The following is a 13,708-nucleotide window of genomic DNA, read 5'->3' on the forward strand; positions in this document are numbered from 1 at the left end:
AAAACCAGAACCAGAGCAGAACAGGGGTCAGGATAAGGGGTCAGGATCAGAAACAGGATCAGGAACATCTCTTCATCATAGTACCTGTTATTGGGTGGGATATATTTATTAGGCAGCAAGTAAACATTTTGTCCTCAAAGTTGACGTGTTGGAAGCAGGTAAAATGTGCGAGTGTATGGATTTGAGCGAGTTTGACAAATTGTGATGTCTAGACGACTGGGTCAGAGCGTCTCCAAACCTGCAGCTCTTATAAGCTGTTCCAAGTCTGCAGTGGACAGAATCTATCAAAAGTGCTCCAAAGAAGGAACAGTAGTGAACCAGTGACAGGGTCGTGGGCGGCCGAGGATCCCTGATGCACGTGGGGAGCGAAGGCTGGTCCGTGTGGTCTGATCAAACAGACGAGCTTCTGTAGCTCAAACTGCTGAAGAAGTTAATGCTGTTAATTTTCAATGGGTCATGACTGTTTTGAAAGCAAAAGGGGGACCAACACCATATTAGGCAGTTGGTAATAATGTTATGCCTGGTCAATGTAGTTTTCAATGCACAATAATAATAATAATAATAATAATAATAATAATAATAATAATAATAATAATAATAATAATAAACCCACCAACAATGTAATTTTTGAACACGTCATGTTTGGTGCATAAGGCCATCCTCGATTATTACATAACCTGGATTGTGTGCAGATCTAAATCTTTTTCAAGTGCTACACTTTAATCATGAGATGATTCCACTCCTTTTTTCACTTAGTAAACCAATGAGACCCACTACTGAACTGAATTAGTGACTCATTCTTTCATTTTGACCAACAATCAGTATCCCTTTTGTTCAGTTCCAATACCAAGGCTTTCTGTTTATTTAATAGCACCACACCAATGAGATTCTCCTACAGGGTCACCAAAACAGTCCTGTTTACAGGGTAGGGTATTCAGTATTTGAAATGTTGTGAGTTTAAATCCCAGCACCACCAAGCTGCCACTGCTGGGCCCTTGAGCAAGGCCCTTAACACTAAACTGCTCACTCAGTTGTTTAAATTATATTTTAGTTGCAGCTACCTTCTTCTTCTTCTTCTTTCGTCTGCTCCCATTAGGGGTCGCCACAGCAGATCATCCATCTCCATACCCCCCTGTCCTCTACATCTGCCTCTTTTACACCAATTACCTGCATGTCTTCCCTCACCACATCCATAAACCTCCTCCTTAGCCTTCCTCTTTTCCTCCCTCCTGGTGGCTCCATCCTCAGCATTCTCCTACCGATATACCCAAACCATTTCCAAACCATCTCAATCTCGCCTCCCTCACCTTCTTTCCAAAACGTCCTACATGTGCTGTCCCTCTAATAAACTTATATCTAATCTTGTCCATCCTCATCACTCCTAACAAAAACCTTAACATCTTCAGCTCTGTTAACTCCAGCTTCACCTCCTGTCTTTTCGTTAATGCCACTGTTTCTAAACCATACAACATAATACGTCTCACCACAGTCTTATAAACTTTCCCTTCCACTCTTGCAGATACCCTCATATGACAAATCACTCCTGCTATCACTCTTTTCCACCCACAAACTTCTAATACACCTCCTCATAAGCCTTTTTCTTGGCTTTTGCCACATCCCTTTTCACCTGCTGCTGCATCTCCTTGTACTCCTGCCTACTTTTCTTATCACTCTGTCGATCCCAATTTTGTTTCTCCAACCTCTTTCTACTTATGTTTTCCTGTACTTCCTCATTCCACCACCACATCTTTTTGTCTACATTTCTATTTCCAGATGTCACACCAAGTACTTTTCTAGCTGCCTCCCTCATCCCTTCTGCAGTAGTTGCCCAATCATCCAGCACCTCTTCACCACCACCGAGCCCCTGTCTGACCTCTTCCCTGAATCTCACACTACAGTCTTCCTCCTTAAGTTTCCACCATCTTATTCTTCTTTCAGTCCTCACTCTCCTTCTCTTCTTCTTCACCTCCAAAACTATCCGACAGACCACCATCCGATGCTGTCTAGCTACACTGACCCTGTCAACACCTTACAGTCACCAATCTCCTTCAGGTTGGATCTCCTGCATAGAACATAATCCACCTGTGTGCACCTTCCTCCACTCTTATACGTCAACCTATGATCCTCCTTCTTCCTAAAATAAGTGTTTACCACTGCCATTTCCATCCTATTAGCAAAATCTACCACCATCTGCCCTTCCACATTCCTCTCCTTAAAGACATACCTACCCATCACCTCCTCATCACCTCTGTTCCCTTCACCTACATGCCCATTAAAGTATGCCTCAATCACCAATCGTTAATTCCTAGGTTCATCTTCTACCACTTCATCTAATTCACTCCAGAATTTTTCCTTCTCCTCCATCTCACAGCCCACTCGTGGAACAAAAGCAATGATGACATTTATCACCATCCCTTTAACTTCCAGCTTCACGTTCATCACCCTATCAGAAACTCTCTTCACCTCCACTACACTCTTACTGTACTCTTCCTTCAGAATCACCCCACACCATTTAGTTTTCCATCCATACCATGAAAGAACAGTTTAAACCCCTCCAATGTTCCTGGCCTTACTCCCTTTCCACTTGGTCTCCTGAACACACAACATATCTACCTTTCACCTCTCTCTTTCCCTGTAGCAGTCATAGTACCAACAGTTAAAGTGCCCACCCAAACCTCCACTCTCCTACACTTATCCTTTTCCTCCCGTCTCTGTAGACGTCTTCCTCCTCTCCTTCTCCTCCTTCGGCCAACAGTAGCCCAATTTCCACCGGTACCCTGTTGGCTAACAATACGTGTGGCGGTTGTTGGTAACCCGGTCCTCGACTGATCCGGTATGAAATTCTGATTTGTGATCCACATATTTAATTCTGCATATGTTTTACACTGGATGCCCTTCCTAACACAAACCCTCTACATTTATCCTGGCTTGGGACCGGCACTCAGAGTGCACTGGCTTGTGCAACCCTATTGGCTGGGTTGGATAAGCACATATACCTAATTTCATAAAATGCAAATGTTTAAGGGTGGAATTTACGTGAAATAACCAGAATATGGAAGTGAACGAGAACGATTCGTTCAAAACCACTGATGCGTTCACAAACGAAACATTTTGAGTACCTCATAAACAAGAGAAGATTTATCATTTTGATGTATCTGTCCTAAAAGTGTGTCTTCCTAAAGTGTGTATCTCGGCCCTCTTAATAACGCACAGAGGACATTAAATCAGATCTGCCGAGAGAAACGCATTCCAAGCAAGTATTAAACCCAGCTGTAGTGCAGCTTTACAATATTTTACACCACGGTCATTGAGAGGATGATGACATGCAATATATTTAGTCCATACAGCTTTAGGTATGTTGAAGTTGAAAATTTACTGATGCTCTTAAACTAAATTTGCCCCAACTAATGAGTCTGTATATCAGAACATAAAAAGTGAAGTTTCTCGTCGTTTTTCTTTGCTTCAGGTGCGTAGGAGGTCTAGAGCATGGAAACGATGAAAGGGCAACAAGAAAAGCCGCTGCATCTTTATGAAGTAAATTAGAATGTCAAGCCTATCCTTAAAATCATTTCATAAGAACGGGTATAAATATGCAAAACGCTGCAGCAAAGCCAACTATGAATATGTATTGACTTTCATGTTCCTTGGCAGTCGGATTTCTTTGTGGTATGACTTTTGCATTTTGGTCTTTTGCATTCAGACGCCTGATTTTATTTATATATATATATATATATATATATATATATATATATATATATATATATATATATATATACAGTGTATATATGTTTTTTTTACTGCTTCATTACCATTATATCAAATATCAGAGACGCTGCCTTTAAACTTGTCCCTTTTTTCTTAAAATCGGTAAAAGCGGAACGAATTGGACGTTTCGCATCAAAGTCAAAGCACCGTATGAGAGTTTGGTATCTCCCTGACCTTCAAAAACTCTCCTGTCAATATTTTATTACACACCATGTTCTTGTGATGTCATGCTGCTTCTGAAGTTTAACTGTATTGAATGGCAGACAGGAGATATGTTTTTAATCAGCATCTGACTTGCATTGTTTTTTTTTTTTTGGCTAGCAGCTCTGCAGGACCCAAAACAGTCCTTTCATTTATCACAGCACACACAGGAGGCTGCAGCATCAATGCAAACAACAGCTGAATGGGTTGTCCTTTGATTTCATCTCGAATTTCAGACAATACGAAAAAAAAAAACCTGTATAAAAATAAAACTATAGGTGAGGTGGCCCTAAAAGTAGACCTGCCACCTTACAGTTTCATGGCCTTGACATCAGGCTGGAGTTTTGCATGGTACACGAATTTGAATGTGACAGTTTTCCATTATGGTAATCATAATATTGGTACATACATTGTTTAATTAAAATTGATATCTTCTTGAATGCATATGAACGGTGTACTGCGTTTGACAGATGCCAAGTGTTCCAAAATTCTGGATAAACCCTTGAGCCACTGCAATCCTCATCAGGATAAAGTATATTTTAAATTTAAGTGAAAAAAATGTATATAAACTGTTGTATTTATATTGAGTGCAAATAAGAAAATATAATTTCAAGACCATTTTCTTTCCATTGTATTACAAATAGGTGTATTGCTTTGTCTAATCAAATCTGTCTTTTTGTTTTATTGTTTATAAAATTTCGACATAAAAATCCAATGATGACTTCCGTTCACTTGGCATTTAGCTATTACTATGAGATGCCTCTGAACAATTTGGCTGTCAGTCAGTTAATAACATACAAATCACTGCCTGTGTGTCTTTGTCCTCAACTGAAAATAGATCCTGACATGTTTATGGCATAATTGGATCTTTTATTAAAATGTACACAGTAAATAATGGCGCTTGTCTGGCATGACCACTGCAACATGGCTTAAAAAGCACTTCACTGAAAAGCATGGGACAAGTTTAGGAACCATAAAACCAGACATGATAATGCATCATTTATGTCATTTTAATGGATTTCTCTGTGTTAATGAATGACGTTAGAATATTCTAATATTAAACTGTCACTCATTTAGCGTTTCAAAAAAATCGTTTATGCATTTGGCAGATGCGTTTATCCTGACTGACTTGCAATTATCTTATATTTACAACCGGGCACTTGAGGATTTAGGGCCTTGCGCAAGGGCCCAGCAGTGGCAGCTTGGTCATGCCAGTACAACTCACCACTCATTATCATAATAGTCAATAAATGAGCTACCACTTCCCACATCTGAATTACATTTATTTGGAAGATGCCCTGATAAAGAGCAACTTGGGCACAGGGGCCAAGAGGTGGCAGCTTGAGGTGGTTGGGATTTGATCTTATAACGTTCAGATCCAATGTCTTAACCATGAAGCTATTAGTGAGAAAGCATTTAGAAACCTTTTAATGATCATTAGAAGAAAAACTAAATAAATCTGACCTTTTTTATAGCTGAACTCAAGCTTAATTATGATCAATCTGGTACCTGGGGAATTGGTAGCTCAGTGAATGAGATGTTGGAATTCTGTTTAAACGGATTGAGGGGAACGACACACACCGTTTTCCTTCACACACAGGACACAGAAACAAGTTGTGATAAAATGAATAAAACTGCCTGTCAAGTGATAGACGAATCTGACAATACTTTCTTATTTTCTGAAAGATGAAATAAAAGGCGATGTGGATAAACATTCACGAAATGATTCCTCATAACATTTTATAGCCACGATGTACAGGACATAACAAAAAGATACCGAAGAAAATGTAAAAAAAAAAAAAAAAAACGTTTTGTATGAAAAAACCTAGAAAAAGTAATAAGTGCAGAAAGGCCACACTGCAGACACGATTTGCATTTCACATGTCGGCAAATCCAATTAAATCAGCTAAATTGCCTTTAAGTACAGCGCAACGTCCGTTCACTGAAAAATAATTAAAAATGTATTTACAGAAGTAAATTAGAACAGAATGTACTTTTACAGAATCTTGTTAAATATAAAAATTTCTACCTCCAAGATGCTCTTGTGTTGCTCACGGATAATGGAAAGTGAAATCTGTTACAGGGAGGATTTGATTTTTTTCATGCACGTTTTTATTTGCAACATTATCATTATAAGATGGTATTACCTTATTGGGAGAAAACCAGTAGTTCTGTGTAAAATCAAACAATAAGCACCTCCATATAACCAAAATGGTATGATCCTCTGTGAAGATTCGACTGTGAGTTTGGGTAGTCAAACCAGGATCCTCCTATTAAAACTCGAATATTTGACTATTTGGGTCACGCCTATATTCTATAGCAAGGGACTTATGGGATTTATGGACACTGCCTAAGTGAACTAAAAAATATGTGTTGATACCATTTTCTGTAAGGAGATGTTTGGTTCCTGTTTATGGAAGGAGTCTCCAGTTCCAGCACTTAGTCACAGTTGGGGGTAAAGCTGTAACAATCATGACACTAGTAGTTCTTCAAGATGGAGAATTTCTGTCACATAACTCACTGCTTTTTTTGAAAAGAGAGAAAAAGAGGGGAAAAAAGAGAGTAGCTTCATTTTAACACAGTATAACATATTTTGAGGGAATTCCACAATATAAACAGGGTATAAAATGGAAGGTGCCTTGTGCTTTAATTAATAAAAAAAAAAAAAAAATATATATATATATATATATATATATATATATATATATATATATATATATATATATATATATATATATATATATATATAATGTATAAACCAGCGATTTAACATAACCTCATCATATCAGATCCTTCATCTTTGAAGAGAGCTTCAGAGGAAACCTCAACACAAAAGAAGGTCATTTCAGTTCCATACTGAGAACTTTAACATTCCATCTGCGTGTGTGATGTGGGACATAATTAAAGCAATTTTCTGACTTCACAGACTCCATTAGGTTGACCATACAGAGTAAACACCACCTATGGTGAGGCAGCTCATCTGTGGAATACCAGATGAATAGCTTGTGAAAAAGCGAGCGAAGGAAAAATGAATTGCGGATGAGAAACATCATCATAAATAAAACATAAACGGTTTCTGAACCTCGTTTGGGTTTCTGTGAGTCTGGTGTGGACTCGGATGTTCTGCTGTGCAAACGAAATCAGCGAAGCTCTCGGTTAATTATAAGCTCGATGCCATGTGCACCCTTCTCAACTCTTCTCACTTCATTTATCAGCGGATCTTTGTAGAGCAATCAGACTCTATAGTACCACCATGCAAATATAATCAGGTCACCTTGGGAGGATAATAAATCAACTGCATCACTCGATGTATGAGCACACACACACACACACACACACACACACACACACACACACACACACACACACACACACACACACACACACACACTTTCAATATACACTACATCGGCAAGTATTGTGACACCTGACTAGAATATGTGGTTCTTCTCCAAACTGTTACCACAAAGATGAAGGCACACAATTAAATATGATGTTTTAGGATGTGTGGCATTAAATTTGACCTGAACTTCAACTAGGAGACCAAAAACATTTTACATGAAAATATGATTTACATGGATTGTAGTGGAAGAACTTCTGCTGTAGAGCTCTGTACTTAACTTTATTGAACACCTTTGGATAAATGTGAATGCTGACTGCATCTCAGGCCTCCTGACCTCACCTACAGCAGTACCTAAATTCACGAACACTTTACTATCTGAACGAGCACAAATTTCCACAAAATCTCGTGCATTATCTTCCCAGAAGAGTGGAGGTTATTGTACTGTAATAACTAATGCCAACTAAACATGGAGTAGGATGTTTAAAAAGCACATACCACTCTTGTCCAAAAACTTTTGCAACACATTCCCTTATTTATATTGCTTTTTTATAGACTTTTTGTTTCTTTTCATTTTAAACTTTGGCGAGAACTTTTAGATGGATTTGAATTCTTAATCATGGAGCAAGATATTTTTAGAAGCACATGGGATTTAGATCGCAATGTAAACATACGATGATAATAAAACGATAACGCATTAAGACGTTAACACAAAAACAGATGAGAACTGTTTGAACAGATGGTACTCGAATTACACTAAAACATACAGTCTTGGGTAATGAAGAAGAAAATCAGTGCAGCAGTGGTGATAATATCTCACCAATAGTATTTTATAGAAGCCTTAACACAGTGGCCACACAGTGTTATTATTATTATTATTATTATTATAATTATTAGTATTATTTATTTTTGTGTTGTCTCATGATCAAGACTTCATGTTCTCATGATCTCCACATACCAAAGTGGTTTTCTCGTGATATTCAGCACAACACAGATTTATTGTTCATGCTCTTTGGTACGCAATTTGGTAGTATCATGGATGGATAAATTCATTTGTATTTTGCTCTGGTCTGTAATTTTTTGGCTACTTTCTAGTTTTACTGAGTAACAAAGATCTAAACAACTTTTACTTTCTTAACAACTCTTACTTTACTTTTACTACATGATTATGACTCCATAAATGTTCGTTTAACCCAATTACATTTACCAATTACATTTTACACCTTTGTCGAAGATGTTATTAACACTCCCCTGCACACATCCGCTGCCTGTGAGCATTTTGTTTTCGAAATTTGGCCTCATTTTAAGGCCAAAATAAAGCTGAGAGGACGTAAAGAAGCAGCTTTAATGAAAGTTGAATAAAAATATCAGCCCTCTCTAAGACAGAGATGCATCACATCACACTCTAAATATTTGATTTTATTTTATCTACAAAAATTCACTTTAATTGAATTTGTCTTTTGAATACTGATGGTTTTTCTACTTTGTGACTTAATACTTTCCTTTGTTTAAAGATCGTTTTACTACTTTTTTTTTTTTTTAACGACTTGTTTGTTCTTGGTTTCATTCTGGCGTGTTTAAGAGGTTGTTGTGTTGAGGGTTAATGCAGTGTTGAGGTGTACAATTTGATTTGTATTTCAAGAAATAAAACCTCACAAATCAATTGTTTTAGTTTTTTTAATAACGTGTCTTGGGGTTAAGGACTTGTGCATCTTTGAGCCTACGGTTCAATATGAGTCAAATAATAAAATACTGTTCAAATCAGATACTCAACGTTTTTACTTATTATATTGAAATTGGTGACGTTTAACTTATAATGAAGGGAGGTTTTCAGTAAGGTACCTATACTTTTATTCAGGTATGAGTACTTACAGGTACTCATTACACCCCTGGCATTTTGATAGGGGGCTCCAAAAATCACAAAAACAAACTTGCTATTTATTATATCCAGATTAACAATGTCAAAGGGAAATTAATGCTGGTTTAATTTTCAAAATAGGGGCTATAACGATAAACAAGCTTCATATTCTTACATTTAAAATCTTACTTTATCTAGAGCGACAATAACTGAGAAGCTGATCGTTAATTCAAATCAGTTTTATTTGCATAGCGCTCATACCAACATGGAGATTGTCCCAAAGCAGCTTCACGAATTGTAGTTTCTTTTTTCGGCTTCTCCCGTTAGGGGTCGCCACAGCGGATCCTCCGCACGTTTGATTTGGCACATGTTTTACGCTGGATGCCCTTCCTAACGCAACCCTCCCCAATTTATCCGGGCTTGGGACCGGCACTAAGAGTGGCTGGGGATGGTTCCCTGACCGGGAATCGAACCCGGGTCGCAGCGGTGGGAGCGCTGCATCTTAACCACTAGACCACCAGGGGACCTTAAAGCAGCTTCACGAATTAAATGAATATAAATATACATTTTAACATAACATCTCATTGGTTCTCTTGTTCCAATAAAATTCTTTGCTTAATGGTTTTGCTTATTTATTTTGTTATTTGTTGCTTTATAACAAAATAAATAAGCAAAACCATTAAGCAAAGAACTTCACGTTGCCCTGGGTTTAGGGCCGTATGTTAGTTAGTTTTGTGTAATTTAGTGTTTATTTAAGTTTTTTTTTATGTAGCACGTTATTCCAGGGGAACGTTGCTTTGTTTCAATTTGTAATAAATCAACTGTATATTTACATTACATTTACATTTACGGCATTTTGTATACATCTTTTTCCAGAGCGACTTAATTTATCTCGTTCAAACAACTGAGCAGATATGCAGTTAAGGGCCATGCTCAAGGGCCCAGGAGAGGCAGCTTGGTGTGGCTGGGATTTGACCTCATGACCTTCGGATCCAATGTAAAATGCTCATTGTACGAGATGTACAAGAAAGTATTTATTTTATCTACATTTACACACTATCCCCTTGCACAGCAATACAGCACTCCCAGCATTCCTGCCACTTCTGGAATGTGTCCTGGAATTCTTCTTTTTGAAGCATGTCAAGCACCTTCTGCTATTTGCTCTTGATCTCCGCAACAGTGTCAAAACGGTGACCTTTGAGCCGGATCTTCATCTTCGAGAAGAAGGCGAAGTCCGCAAGAGCCAAATCTGGTGAGTAGGGTGGGTGTGGAAGTGAGATCATGTGGATTGTTCTCCCACGATCGTCATGCACAAGTTGCCAAATGGCGAAGCTCATCGAAGGTCTTCCCGATCTAACATTGTCTTCCAGTGATGTTTTTCAGCTCTTGAAGCACATTTCATTTGCCCGGTCTCACACAGAAAATTTTACGTTTGCTCATTGTTCTAACTTGCTGTCCATGATGAAATTGCAGATGTGGTTACACACGTGGTCAGAATAGCATCAGTTACACCATTAGGCTCAAAAAACTTTGTTGGTTTGACAATACAAGCAATACATCAAATATGACAAGTAGATTACATTAAATTGATTTAAAAGATTAAATCAGGAATTGTTTATTATATAATAATGAGAAAAACTAAAATAATTCCATAAAGTTAAGAAAATACTTGCTTCTGTATTTAAATGGGGACTCAGCAGGTAGTTGTACATAAAAATATGCAAGGAATCCAACCTTAATATATCATTTCATGTCAAAACTATAGGACTATTCTCTTTGTCCTGGATTTCAGTGGGAAATGAATCTGGAGGGAAATCAAATCCCCTGTGCAGAACATTTCTCTCACTGGAGAACTGAGAGAGCTAAACATGGTGCTACATCACCTTACAGCTCAGAAGAGGACGATGGAGTTACATTGGAGTTATTATGATTAATCTCTCAATGAAGTGTCAAGCGCATATAGGAACATTGTTTAGAGACAGTTCTACCATAACCATGTTCAAAACTTCTCAGACATCATCATAGTATGGAGTGTAATTGATGTTATGTATATTAGTGGGTTGAATAAAGCATATGTAAAGATTTAAATTATAAAAGAGGAAAAGAAAAGCCGGATATAGTATTGAGCTGGAAGATTAGACATTGGTGAAGAAGTAAACATTTACATTTAGGGCATTTGGCAGATGCCTCATTTAAATTGAATTAAAATTTTAATCTGAGCACTTGAAGGTTAAGGGCCTTGCTCAAGGGCCCAACAGTGGCAGCTTGGTGGTACAGGGATTTAAACTTATGACCCTCCAAGCTGAAGTTTAATTAAACTCTGAGCTACCACTTCCCATGGTTGTTATTGTCACGGATAGATAAGGCGTCAGAAACCGGGAGTAAAATAGAACGTTTTTATTTGTCTTCAAAATACAATTACAGGAGAGCTTTAGAAGAGACTATCAAAATGGCACACTTAACTGAGTGCTCCTTAGGAGCGTAGCCAGGAGCATGTAAGCACAGGGAAAGATAGAAGTAGGAAGTCCAGTTGATCTATGGTCGTAACTGGTTGATCGGACAGTAAATGATGGGGAATAGGGACCTTATAAAGGTGATGTGTAAATGGAGGACAGGTGTAGGTGATTAGTAGCATGGATAGGCTGAGAAAAAAAGTGTTGTGTGAAGGAGCGAGGCGTGGCTGGTGGCTCCCTGACAGTTATATAATCCGGGTTATGACAATATTATTTTTTATGCACAAATTTAAACAACTTACATTTGGAAAGATTCAGTATAGAAAGATATATTAGTATGCCTGAACTATTTAAGGACAGCCTGCTTCATTTCGTCGTCAGGGAGACACCATGGCCGGGATTGTCGCTGACCTTTGAAACACTTACACACCTCTTACTGAGGCTGATTCAATACTGACCATACTGAGCTTGAAGTCTTCTGTAGATGTCTGCAGCTTTTTTGTCTTCATTCACAAGAAACTTCATCAGCACATGATGTTCCATGTACACGCTAACAATGTTATCCGCCCTCTTAATTAACGGTCTCTGGACTGATCCGTGACATGTGAGCCACCTATCGGTAATAGGACACACGAGCCACTTACTACTGCTTGTGGTACATTTACTTTCACTGCATTTAGCAGATCCCTTTATCCAGAGCAAAATACAAAAGTGTTTTAAATATCTATTGATGAATAAATCAACACTGGTTTGTTCGATTACAAACTTAAGATACCATCAGGCCGAAACTCAGTTGAAAGAATTTGTAGCATGCTTTAAAAAAATACAATTATGAATATAAACAAAGCCAATACAAACTAGAAATAGTAGTAAAAGTATCGTACTGCTATTCTAGCATCCATTTAATAACTAAAACGAAACGCTTGGCTTAAACACCCCTTAATTAATTGACTAATAATTGTCCTCTCATAAAAATGCATGTCAACACAAAATGCATTTTTAACTCCAATTCCCAACAAACACCCGCCTAAAAAACATGGCCGCCACAGACTCCACTTTCCATACCTTACAGCTCTCACTTTTACCAAGCTATTGATTAAGAATGTAATTATGCACCTTACAGCTTTCAAAGCCTTACAGCAGGGGTCTTCAATAATAAAAACCTGCACCCACACTGGCCCTTTCTGGAAAAGATTGGAGACCCCTGCCTTAAAGCATGTAAAAGACTTTTCCTCATTCACATGTTTGCTAAGTATACTCTCATTTGACCTTCTGGCTTCTGTCACTTCCCAGCTGTAATACCATGTTTGCTACCTCAAATCCTGCCCTGTTTTTGCCACACGTTTTGTACCTAGCTGTCAGATACTGTGTTATCCTCCTCCAGAGCTCTCATGCAAGCCTTCTTTAGCCATGTGCACCTTTCATTTGATTCGTGTCATGTTCCACCCCTGTCATGTCAAAACTTGTTTTGCCTTACATATCGCTTTGTCCTCAGCTGTATCTGTTTACCCCTGTGATTAGTTTGTGTTTATACACCCCATGTTTAGTGTTCTGCTGCCTGATCTTGCCAAGCAATTTGTTTCACATTTTGTATTCCCGGGTTTTCATCTCATTTATGGTATTCTCGCACCATGGTTTTGTCCTTTGCAGTACCTTTTAAAAGTTTGGAAACACAAAGTCTTTTATGTTTTTTGAGAAACACAAACATGGACCTTTTGTTTATATGCAATAAACTTGGTTATTCAATGGTATAAAGATTTTCTTTGACCAAACAAATATTTGATATTTTCTTCCCTTAGTATGAACACCAGCTTTACACTCTCAACATCCAGACCTTTTGTTTCTTCAAACTTTCAGCTGAAATAGTTTGCTGTTTGTTACTGTTAAGATGAACCTCACACTGGTTCTCTAAACACATTCCTATGTTGTTTGTTCAGTGTCTATAGGATCTTTACAATGTGAGTATGTAAGGTATACAGGAAGTCTTTATCTGTGCTCACACGTCTCCGGATATTATGTCTTCCTTCACAATCAGGAACAGTTTTGCTCAGGTTTTTTCCAGTGTGTATATATACTTGTCTGTTATCTGCA

This window comes from Silurus aristotelis (genome assembly GCF_946808225.1).
Source record: "Silurus aristotelis genome assembly, chromosome: 4".
Classification (NCBI taxonomy): Eukaryota; Metazoa; Chordata; class Actinopteri; order Siluriformes; family Siluridae; genus Silurus; species Silurus aristotelis.